This window comes from Haliotis rubra, unplaced genomic scaffold (assembly GCF_003918875.1).
Source record: "Haliotis rubra isolate DU_JTF1 unplaced genomic scaffold, ASM391887v1 Scf562, whole genome shotgun sequence".
In the NCBI taxonomy this organism is placed as follows: Eukaryota; Metazoa; Mollusca; class Gastropoda; order Lepetellida; family Haliotidae; genus Haliotis; species Haliotis rubra.
This window is the reverse complement of record NW_025767260.1, coordinates 33,879-45,913: the sequence shown is the minus strand read 5'-3', so window position 1 is coordinate 45,913 and position 12,035 is coordinate 33,879.

Below are 12,035 nucleotides of genomic sequence, written 5' to 3'. Positions count from 1 at the left end.
CGCAAAACATCTCCTATGAAAACAGCAATACCCCTCCATCCTACATTTCCTACCACAGGTCTCGGTCTTCCCCCTAAGTATGTACTGGCATCGGTACGGGGCAGGTCTCATCTTTGGTATACTCATATGAGTACTTAGTCTAATTGTTTTACAACCAACGCAGTCGCTGCTAGACCCAGCGCGATAAAGATCAATTCCCGGTCCTTTTGCCCCGGGGATTGTGTGTAGTACTGAGCGAGTGTGGGCTTAGGAGGTAGTTCTAGCGGTTTGCCGGTTACCAGAAAGTATTCTCTCGCTGCGGCTTCAACGCTCTCGAATGTTTTAACGGCATGGTTCTCATGCTGGAGCCGTTCGTTAATGAAATCCCTCATCTGTATAAGTTTCTCATCTTAAACGCGTTGCGCGGCTTGAAATTTCTCCACGGCCGTTTTCGTGACGTTTTCGTTTCGCTTCTATCTCGGCAACGTTCGACTCCCGTAGTTTTCGAGAAGAGGAAATTACTCCCGGAAAATGCCAGGGCGTTTACTAACGCCCCGCCAACCATCATGGCGATCGTAGCCATCCTATATATAGTTACATTTACTTCAAAATATTTTCCGATATGATCCCTTGTTTTACGAGGATGTCCTTAGTGGTCATCGCCATACCCAGGTTCATTATGAGCATGCCCATATCCTGCAGGTTGAAATCTAGCTTGATAGTCGGTTGTTTAAGCACCATTTTGGTCAACCGAGCATACCCTACGGCTAGACTGGAGACCACGGTGGCGTGGTATGCATCGTTGACGAACGTTTTCCCCTCAGACATTATGTATATGATATAAAAATATATATTTATAACATGATATGTGGGTTGACCTCTAATTGTGGGGGAGGGTTTCCCTCCTGGGGTGGAGTGTTGGGTTGTTTATTATATAACAATAATGAGAGAGCCACGGCAGCAGTTGCGCCTGCAATCCACAGGGTGTAGTTACTCTTATGTTGGTTAGACCACCATTTTCTACCGGCTTCGACTCTCTTACGGTTCTTCTTCCGGTGACTGTAGGATTCTCCTCCGGAGGATTCCCCATTGGGGTTTCCTCTATTGGGTCCGGTATCTTGTATACCATTACTATTATTTTTTCCCTCCTTAAATTGGCAATGCTTTGTTGTGATAATCGCCGCCGTCACCGGGGCTAAGAACATACCGTATTTGTGGTACATCAGGCAGCTGATAGAGCTCAAGGCGTGTTCAATAAAAGGGTCTTTCTCAAGGTCCTCCCACATGTATAGGCGACGTTCCTGGGGAATGGGAAGGAAGTACGACGCAATACCAGTGTAGATCTGGGTCATAGCCGATCCTATAGTCTTTGTCATCTCTGCCCCAATCGGTCGGTCTTGAGCACGAGCTTAGCATGCTTAGTTTCAGCGAGCTGTTTCTTCACACGTTCTCGTTCTAGTTCTCATCACATCGTTCTCTCTCAAACACTCCTCGAACGAATCCCTGTCCTTGCAGTGGAATAAGGCCACCCATCGCGTCTGCTCCCTGAGTTGACACTGAATTGAACTTCTGCGTCAGCACCCAGACGCCGTGCTTTGTGTGCCGGCTGGAGAAGGCCAAGTACAATAGCATGTCTCTCTTTTTTATTATCTCTTGATTAGCGCTGCAGTCGTCCAGTATGAACAGCGTCGGCTCCCCTTTAAATTTGTTGTGATAAGCCTTCGACCAGTCCTGCAGACGTGTCCCCGGGTCGACTCTGTGTACGTCCTGGTCCGTCATCACCCAAGGTCTTTCCGTGTACGTTCTATTCATGTGCAGAGTAGGGCACAAACACATCAAACACATCCCGGTAGTACCCCTCCAGCATATCCAGCACGAAAACAGTCTTCCCAGAGCCCATCTGCCCGCACACTATGGCGCAGTGCGGGTTGCGGGGTAGATCAATAGATGGCTTGCCGCCGGCAGGCAGTGGCTTGCTGCCATCAGTAGATGGCTTGCACGAATCTCCCATTCTCAAGTTGCACGTCCATAATCACGTACAGATATAATTTCAACTTGCCAGCGGGTTGAGCCTTCTTGGTAATCTGGATTGTTATCCCCTTGCTGCCGTTGTCAATGCGGCAACCGCTGCCATGCAATTTATCATCATCAGTGGATCGCATGTCCAACCATAGTGCGTACTTGGTGGTCAGGTATTCACGGAGGATAGGTCCAGGTCCTTGATGACGTGATGGTGCCGGGTCGGTAGTTTCGTTATCTCGTCCCACTGCTGGTGTGCCGGTTGAAAAACTTCTCGCCGTCCCTTCGGAACGGCTCGTAATCCTCCACGGGGACGAGCAGGATACCTTTCATCGATCGCTAGTGACCATATCGAACTCCAGAGAGATGTTGTTGATGGCATAACTGGCTTCATCACCGTTCGGCATACGCACGACTTTGCTGTAGTCGTTAAACGTGAGCTCGTATTCAAGCCTATCACCCAGCGCGGCCTGGTAAAACGGCACGTGTCCCGTGAGCAACTCGAAGTCGAGCGGCACGCAGAACCTGTTCCCGTACGCTTGGGCGATGGCCTTTTCACCCTCTGAGATCTTGTCTAGCTGGTCTTGCGTGAAGCCGTACCCCACGCGCAACCGAGTCGATTTGCTGATGCCTTGGTACACGTCATTGACACGTTCTCCCTCGCTTTTCCAGAGGTTCCCGTAGCAATGAAACACGTCGCTGTCGTCGATGCTCAACACCTCGTTACCACTGATCTTGATAGTGGTTTTCTTGATGATGGCTCGACCTACGTTCCGCAATAGCTCGCGTTTGTCGTTGGCGGAGGTCAACGTGAGGTTGAACGTCAGTCGAACCGTGCCTGGTACGATGAGGTCATTCTCACCCAGGTTTGGGAATCTAACCAGCAGCGTTGGGTTCTGGTCTATCTTGCTGGGATTGTTGGTGATGGTCACCGACTGGTGCACGGCTCTGGTGCCTAGAGGCTCTCTTGATCTTCGGAAAGGATCTAGTTTCCTACCATACATTGTTATATAGATAAAATATAAAAGTTTAATATAAATAATGGCTGAAGGTGGCCATGAGGACATCCCGATGGATGATATGGGTGCTGGTGCTGATGGGGATTACGATGACACCTCATTCACGAACAACACCTTGGGTCTCGGCCGCCCCTTAAGTGCTGAACTTGTACATCCGGCCGTCGACGATTATTACGACGCAGTTGAAAAGAGAGACAACATCAAGCCGTTGGTACGAGACTATACCAAGTTTACCATCAATAAGAAGGGCACGCTGCGAGTGAAGGCTCACCCGGTGGTCGATATCATGAAAAAAGACGGGAAAGGACCGTATGCTTTGTCAACACTCACCAGTCGCCCTGGTAGGAGTCAACTGATCAGTGATGAACTAGGTTTCATAGATTACGGTGGCGCACGGCCTAAGCTTCCCCCGATTGTCGTCTAAGATCTGCAAGCAGCCAGGGCCGAACTCAGCGGTGAAGGCGATATGCCCCAACGTGCTAAAGAAACGTCAGACAGCATCGAAAAACTGTTGAGCGCGTACTGGAACAAGCCTTTGCCGAGTCTCGAATTTCCCCTGAAAGGAATTGTACGGCCTAGACGAAGCCTTGAAACGTGTATGCGGAGAACTTGTGAACAACATGGGGAAACTGAACGAAATCGACGAGCACATTGCTTGCGAGAAAGTAAAACTCACCAAAACAGACGACGAGGATATGAAGCGCCGTATCGAGGAACGATTGCGCAACTTGCAAGATGAGAGATGGACTCGGTTGGAATCCGCTTCCTCGAACCGGGAACAGCTTCAATCCCAGATCAGCCGTGTGCGGGAAAACATCGAAAGAGACCACCAATGAAGACACCACGTTGGCCAACAGGATCAGAATCCTCTTCCGAGAGCAAGGGATTTCTATCGCCAGCATTCTGACTGCATTGGGCTTCATCATATCAACCCTGGTCATGTCGCTGACAGGGGGCACACCCACACTCCCAAGTGGTGGCACACCACCAAGTGCGGTGATGCTAGAGACTCGATAAAAAAAAACCTGAAATCCCTCGGGGAGGCCCAGGCTAAACTAGCTGGTAAGGCCGCCGAAGCCCTGCCGGGCATCCTGGGTAGCATCGTCTCGTGGCTGCTCAGCACGCTGGCTAAAACTGTCACGTGGCTTGGCCAAAACCTGTGGGCACCCATCGTCTGGTGTACGTAGCGGCTAGGGAATTTTTAACCAAATGAGCCCCAAACCAAACGCGACAACCAGCGCTGTTTTACTGTTGATCTGCTGCTGATTGGATGCCTGCACGTGTAGGTATTTGGGCTGTGGTGGTGTGGGTTGAACCCTGGGCTCTGGGGGTGGTACGACTATACCCGTTTCACCGGCCGTGGGAGGGGATACATGGGGGACGTTGACATCGGGGTTGATACCCGGCTTCTGTTCGGTCGTGGCTACGACGATTTTGTTGTTGTAGCCCACCACTTTGTTGATTCTCAGTCGCATGTCGCTCGGAGCCATGTACAGTCCCACGTCGAACACGTAGTCGACTTTCGATCGGGCATGTTCCAACACGTCTTGGTATCGTCGGATGGCACCCGGTAGATCGACCGGGGAGGCTATGGCATCCTCGACGTTGAACACGAACTGTTTCTGCGCGTCTAAAGCAGTACCCATACCGATAATACTGGAAAGCGTTTGCGTCTGAGCACCTAACAGCGCCCACACGTACGTTCGAATCGAGTCGTTAAAGCGTTTGGTGCCGGCACGAGTGAACCCTTTCGACGTGTCCAGCATGAACATTTTCCAATCGTCCGCGGGTCCCTGCTCGAACCTCCAGACTCGGTAATCCTTGCTGGTGTCGAAAGCCATGTAACGGTCATCCCACTCGTTTGTTGTGATGTAATGATACGACTTGTACCCCCATTTTTTCGCCAGCAGTTTGCTGGCTTCCACGATGTACATATTGGGGATACCCAACCCATGGTTAGAGCCCGGCAAACGCCCATCCGTCTTCGGGTCTAGCTTAAATTCGTTGCAAACGCGTTCGTAGGCCCGTCTATCGTATTGGTTGTTTACTGCGTCCCATGCTTTGTCCTGTGGGAGCGGAGCGCTGATCTCTTTGAGGATACGTCTGACCTGGTAGTACACATGAAACGTGAACACAGACTGACTCAGCGGTCCCCGCCGAGTGTCGGTCAATGTCAAGCCACACCCCCGTTGTAGCGCACCAGACGGCGAAGTTGAGTTGATTCTGCCAGAACTGCATCGGGTTGTTGAACCAAGCGTGGACTACCTTAGCGTTAGTCACCGAAAACCTATACCTGGCAAAAACATCTATAAACTGGCCACTGAAATACAGTCCATCAGCGACCACGATCTTCATGTGTGGGAAATCTATATCCAGTTTAGGGTAAAACACTCCCGGAGGGTAAAACACTCCTGGGGAGGATTCTCCTGGCTTGTACATTTTTAAAGCATTATATAATGAGTATATATACTCTAACATGTACGTAACACTTCCAGGAATAACGAGCGGCGAGTCCGTTCAGCTGATGCACGCGATCGATAACACGTCGGGCCAACTCGAAGTCGCACTCTGCGATATCACCTACCTACCGCGATGGACTGACATCAACGCCAACAACAACAAGCTGTTCGTCAGTGGTGCCCGGAACCAGATAACTGACGGCTACTACAGCGTGTGCTTACTAAGCGACGAGGTCTTCAAACCCTTGGGAGCCGAACTCAAGATGAATGACTCAAACAGCACAGTGGTGTTAACCAACAACGGAATAAACCCCTTGAGGCTCGGCCGACCATTGGCGAGGACACTCGGGATGTCGCCAGACGAGATAAAACCCACAACTACCGTCACAGGCACGAATTTACCCGATCTAGTACCGTACCGAGAGCTGAGCATTCATCTCGGTCAGTTGAGCACAACGGACAACATTCAAGGTGGTCACCCTTCCACGATACTGAGAGCCGTACCGGTGAAAACGGAGAAATACAACGATGGTAGAACCGAGTCGTTTTCACCGCGGCAGTATAAAAGGTTAACTCGGGGCAACATCCCTGAGTTGATAATATCGGTGTTAGATATAAAGCATAATCCTGTGAATATAGGATACCTCAGCATCACGCTGCACATAAAATGACTAGCGCACAAGGTCCCGGGATGAAGTTGATGCGGGGATCTCCGACCTCGGGGACACACGCGGATTCGACGACCCCGGAGTAGATGGTAAACTGTATGCCTTGCAACTGAAAAACAACATTTACAAACGCGTTGAAGTCACCTTCATGGGGGTGAAGTGCACCCCTGAGAAATTATCAGAAAAACAATTGGAAACTATCTCGTAATAGTATTATAGCAATGTCCAATCGTCATCGGCCCAACGCCACACTTAACGATCTAGGGGACACGGAGGGATTCGATCTGCCCGGCGAGGAAGATCCCTTGTACGTCCTACACTTGAAAGACAACGTGTATAGGCGGGTGTCCCTAGCTGACTATAAAGAACCCGAATGGTTGATCAACATGACCCTCAACGCAACCTTATATCTCGATAAACAAAGATAACCACATCACTGAAATTAAGAACAGCGGTATCTTACTCGGGGCTTTCATTCCGGGCCTGGGCCTAATAAAATAAGTGCTCAGCTAACAACGGATCAAAAGAGCAACAGGTTAGTTTCATACAGGAAGGGTGAGTTAAGGTTTGACTCCCCCGAGTATCTATTGGGGTTTATGACTATAACCACCTCAGTAAGACCCTCCTATGAGGTTCGTGTGGATGCAGAGTTACCTATTAGCCTCTCACCTATTTACCTAGGTAAATATCTAGACTTTGAAAGTATCAAGTACATTGATCAACCATTAACTAAAGCCCAATTAGAAAATATCTCATAAAATATATTATATGCACACAGGATGGGTCTGTACCCAGTCGTAGAGGAAGTAGCGAAGACACTGGAAACCGTAGACGGGTTCCGCTTAAGACAGTTATGTGATGTAAAACGCCAACTAGAACAAGACTGCGACATGTGGAAAGCACTATATAAGAAGTACCATAAAGCTTTCAATATCATGGACGGGGACTGATACTGCCCTTACGACAACCAGCATGGGACTAGGGGCGGCAGGTGTTGGGTGCTAGGCATTGAAATAACAGCTGGGGTGGTAGGGGTGGCAGGGTTGGTGTTTAAGTTTGCATCCCGCGGACTGCAACGTAAAGTGTTGAAACACGACGAGATCAGGATTCTGGCTGAAGCAAAGCTGAACACGGCAAGTGAGCGTATTTCGACAGCACTCACTGACAGTAAGATCTCAGAGGAGGAGTTTCGTTCAATCCTCTCTGAACTCGACAAGTACTGTAAGATGAAACAAGAAATCTGGTCCAAGTCTCGTAAGTCTGCTATCAGCGAAGACGAGGAAAAAAAGTACATAGAACAGGGGGGTACGGAAAGCCCAGCAAGCCTTTATTACGAACACCAAAGAGATCATAGGCGATTCACATTAAACTGTTTCCTCGAGGTCAACGCGACATAGGGCTGGCACAATAGTGTTACGTGATCAGGAAAGTACTAGTTCGCGGTCATAGTGACACTATTGTGTCACGTGTGGCCGGGAAGTTAACTGGGGATTCAAAAGTAGTCTATACAATGGGGGCGAGATCTAAGGGCCTGACAAATTTATTTGTGAAATAAAGCTTTACAGAGGCTTTTGTTGGACTTGATCTCGGACAATCATTGTATATACTACTACTCGCGTCCGGGATCAACTTGTAATTCGGTCAGCCAGGTCAAGTGCCTGAGATTCTAGATACGTTCTAAGGCCTTGGCGACTTGACTCGAATCTTTGGTCGTCAACGGCTCCGCTTCCTTTGTTTCTCACCCTGTCGTGTGGGAGAAACAGGAGGTCGGCTTGATGGGTACGATTGGGTACGGAAATGTCAAACTTTCTTCTCGGGATGTATCGGGGAGCCGGCAGGTACACTTGCCAGATGGCTTGTTTTTTAAGCCAAGCTTTGGCGGTATCCTCGGAGAAGCGAGCGGCTTTGGATAGCTTTGGGATGGCACTTACACCTTTCCAGTAACCCCGAGGGCTGTAGTTAACGTTCTCCATGATGTATATATGCTATCCTTCATTCAATTGTCTCGACGCATCGAGTGGAGTTTCCTTTCTTGGAGGTCTCGGAAACTCCCAACGCATTGAGGTCAACTGTTGGTACCCATAGCTATAAGTGTGGATGCCATCGTTCGCAATCCATCGTTTGGTGTCCAGGGGCGACAGCGAGGTCTTGTTGAGAGTGATGACGTAGATGTTGTGTTGGTCGCTTCTCAACACGTTTATGGGGTGTTTGAACGTGCGTTGATCGAAGAGAGCCTGTTTGAAGAGGATGTGTTGGATGTGTCGTTTCACTACGCATTTCTTCAGCCCTTTGGCTTTTTTTATTTTGTCGTCATTGGCATTCTTAATAGAATACATCTTAGGTCTCAAGCCGATGTACTCGGCGATCGGTGTGCCAGCGCATCCAGGTTGTTCAATGAAGCTCATGTAAATTCTTTTTTAAATGTATATTCTGAGGAGTCGGTTACGTTCGTTGAGATAATCTCTTTTCGTCAAGCAGATGAGATGACCTCGGACCATGTCCGCTCCGTGGGCTTTGAAACGACGATAATGACATTTCAGACCAACCCGTACACTTAGCACGTGTAGTTGACGAAACCCTTTCTGATGGACATGATGTGGATGCCGCAACAGTCAGTGGTGGATTTCCTGCCGCAGCTTTCTGTTTTTCCAAGAAGCATGTGCTGACAGTGAAACGGTGCACGTCGTCCCATCTTTATACACATGTAAATGTATTTTATACACATATATAAATATTTTAGTCTAATTGCTTGGCGACGAATACGGTGGCGGCTAATCCTTAGGCCACAAAAATCAGCTCTCGGTCTTGCTGTGCCTTGGGAGGGGTGTAATACTGAAAAAGGGTGGGTTCGCCGCTGAGGGGGTCGAGCTGTTTGCCCGTGATCAGGTAGTATTGTTGCATGGCGTCGTTGATGTCCTTGAACGTTTAAAGGGCGTGGTTTTCGCGTTGGAGTTGGCATTGATGAAATTGATTCTTTCCATGCGTTTTTTTCCGTGCTCGGCTTGCGCGGCCGAAAAGGCCAGGGCGTTGATGAGAGCCCCGCCGAGCATGATCGCGACCGTGGCCATTTTCTATATATTTTATACTTTTTATGGCATGACACGCATCATTGACAAACGTTTTTCCGTCGGGGCTAGACATAATTATAACATAACGTGTGGGTTTACGTCTAATTGTGGTTTTGTCAATGGTGATGGTGTCTTTAGTTGATGGAGACATACGACCGCTTGATACCCACGACAGCGGCTGCCACCCCATGCGGAATCCATGACTGTATCAATGGTGGGAGGTCTCCTCCTCCATCGCATGTGTCGCTCGGTGTTCGGCTCCGTCATCTCGTATATCAGTAGTCAGACATGTTTACTCGCCATAATGATCGCCGCGGTGATGGGAGCTAAGAATACACCGTATATACAACTCACAACTGAGGGTGTTCAAGGCGTGACCAATAAACGGATCCGCGTCGAGATCTTCGCACAAATGAAGTTGATGTGGCGGTGGAATGGGAAGCAGAGCCGAAGCAATCGCGGTATAACATTGCATAAGAATCGACCCTATAGTTTCATCATTTCGGCACCGAATCGGGATTCGTATCTCGCATATAGTTTATCGATGGCCCCCTCAGACATCTGATAAATTTTATTGGTGGTCATGTTTTCGCCTAAATATTGTTTCCCCTTTCCACCCAAGATGGGGGCCACGAATCTCTCTCGTTTATGCCTGACATGGTCATTTTCACTCTGCTTCTCCTCTTCGGATGTCATTTGTACGAGCATGTGGTCCGACTCCATCTTGTAATACATCAATCTGTTTTGAAATCTAATATAATAAAATCCGACATAACCCAAACAGAATGACATGAATGTCAGGTAAAACAATTTCAAACGTCGTCATGGTTTTTTAAATCTATAGGAGGTATACATTTAATTTTGCGAACCAGGTTGCTTGGTTTTGCTTAGCAGGTTGCTTGATTTTGCTAAGCTAGCACACCGCATAAGCCACGGGTTGATCTGTTTTCAGCATGAGTTTGGCGTGTTTCGTTTCGGCTAACAAGGTTCTCACGCGTCCTCACTCAGGTTTGGTGGGAATCATGTCGTTTTCCATTCCTCGAACGATTCCCTATGCTTGCAGTGAAACAGGGCAACCTATCACGTCTGTTCCCTCAGGTCTTTCAGGACTGAGTTGAATTTTTGCATGAAGACCCAAACGCTGTGTTTAATGTGACGTCCCGAAAACGCTAAATATGATAACATGTCTCTCTTTTTGGTGATCTCTTTATTCGTGCTGCAATCGTCTAAGATAAACAGCGTCGATTCTCCCTTGAACTTTTCGTGAAAGGCTCGCAACCAGTCCTGTAAACGTACTCCCCGGGTCGATTTTATACACCTCCGAGTCGTTCATCACCCACGCTCTCTCCATGTACGTTTTATTGACACGTATCGTAGGGCAAAGAATCAAGATATAATCGAACACATTCCGATAGTACCCTTCCAGCATATCCATACGACAAACACGCTCTTCCCGAATCCACTCTGACCACACACGGTGGCGCAATGTGGATCGCTAGGCAAATCAATAGATGGCCTGCACGAATCTTCCATTGTCTATATTAAGCTGTGCATCCATGATCACGTACAAATAAAGGTTTAATTTACCAGCGGTTTGAGCCTTCTTGGCGATTTGGATTGTGATCCCCTCACTGCCATTCTTGATGTGACGCCTGCTGCCATGCAGTTGATCGTCGTCCTTTGATCACATGTCTATCCACAGCGTGTACTTGGTTGTCAGGTACTGGCCGACTGTCACGTAGGCGAAACTGAGGTCCTTGACGATCGTGTTGATATCCAGCAGGTGCTTGATCGCCGGTAACTTTTGGATCTCGTCCCACTGATGGTAAGCACGCATGCCTTGGCTGAACAGCTGGTTGGGCACGCCCTCGACGGTCACCTCGACTTTCGTGATCTCAGGGTTCCAATACTTTTCGTTGACCCTTCGAAACGGCGAAAATTCTTCCTCCGGCAGGATCAAAATGCCCTTTATTGATTGTGCAGGTACGTTCAGGTTGATGTTCCACAGCGTGTCGCTCTTGTTCGCGACGATCTTCCGATGATGCAGCATGCGATGGTACAGGATGGCTAACGTGCCCGAATACTGGTTGCGAATCTGTCGAGCCAATTCCAGATTCATCACCTTGTCGAACTCCAGCGAAATATTGTCGATGGTGTAGGGACCCTCCTCACTGCTCTCCATCATGATCACGTTGCTATAATCGTTAAACGCGAGTTCGTATTCCAGCCTGTCGCCCAGCGCGGCTTGGTAAAACGGCATGTGACCCTCCAGCAACTCGAAGTCGAGCGGGATGCAAAATCGGTTCCCAAACGCCCTGGCGATGACACGTGTTTTTTCTCCATCATGGAAAGTTCGGCTTGGTCGAAACCCTACCCCACACGCAACAGAGTCGACGGACACTCGGCCGGACAAATCCCTTGGTACTTTTCCCTTTTCCCATTCACTCGCGGTTCTCCAGAGGTCCGTGTAGCTGAAGAACACGTCGCTGTCGTCGATGCTCAAACTTTTGTTTCCGCTGATTTCGATGGTTGTTTTCTAAACGATGGCGTGACCCAGGTTCCCCACGACTTCTTTTTTATCATCTTCGGATTCCAAACTGATCTGAAAGGACAGGCGAGCAGTCCCCAGAATGATGACGTCGTCCGCGCCCAGGTTGGGAAAGCGCACCAGCAGCGTTTGGTTTTGGTCGATCGTGCTCGGATTGTTGGTGATGGTCACGGATTGACGCACGGCTTTTACCGCCAGGGGTTCTCTCAATTTTCGGTAAGGATCGAGTTTTCGTCCGTAGGCCAACGACATCTTTTATTTTGAAAGTATGTTTT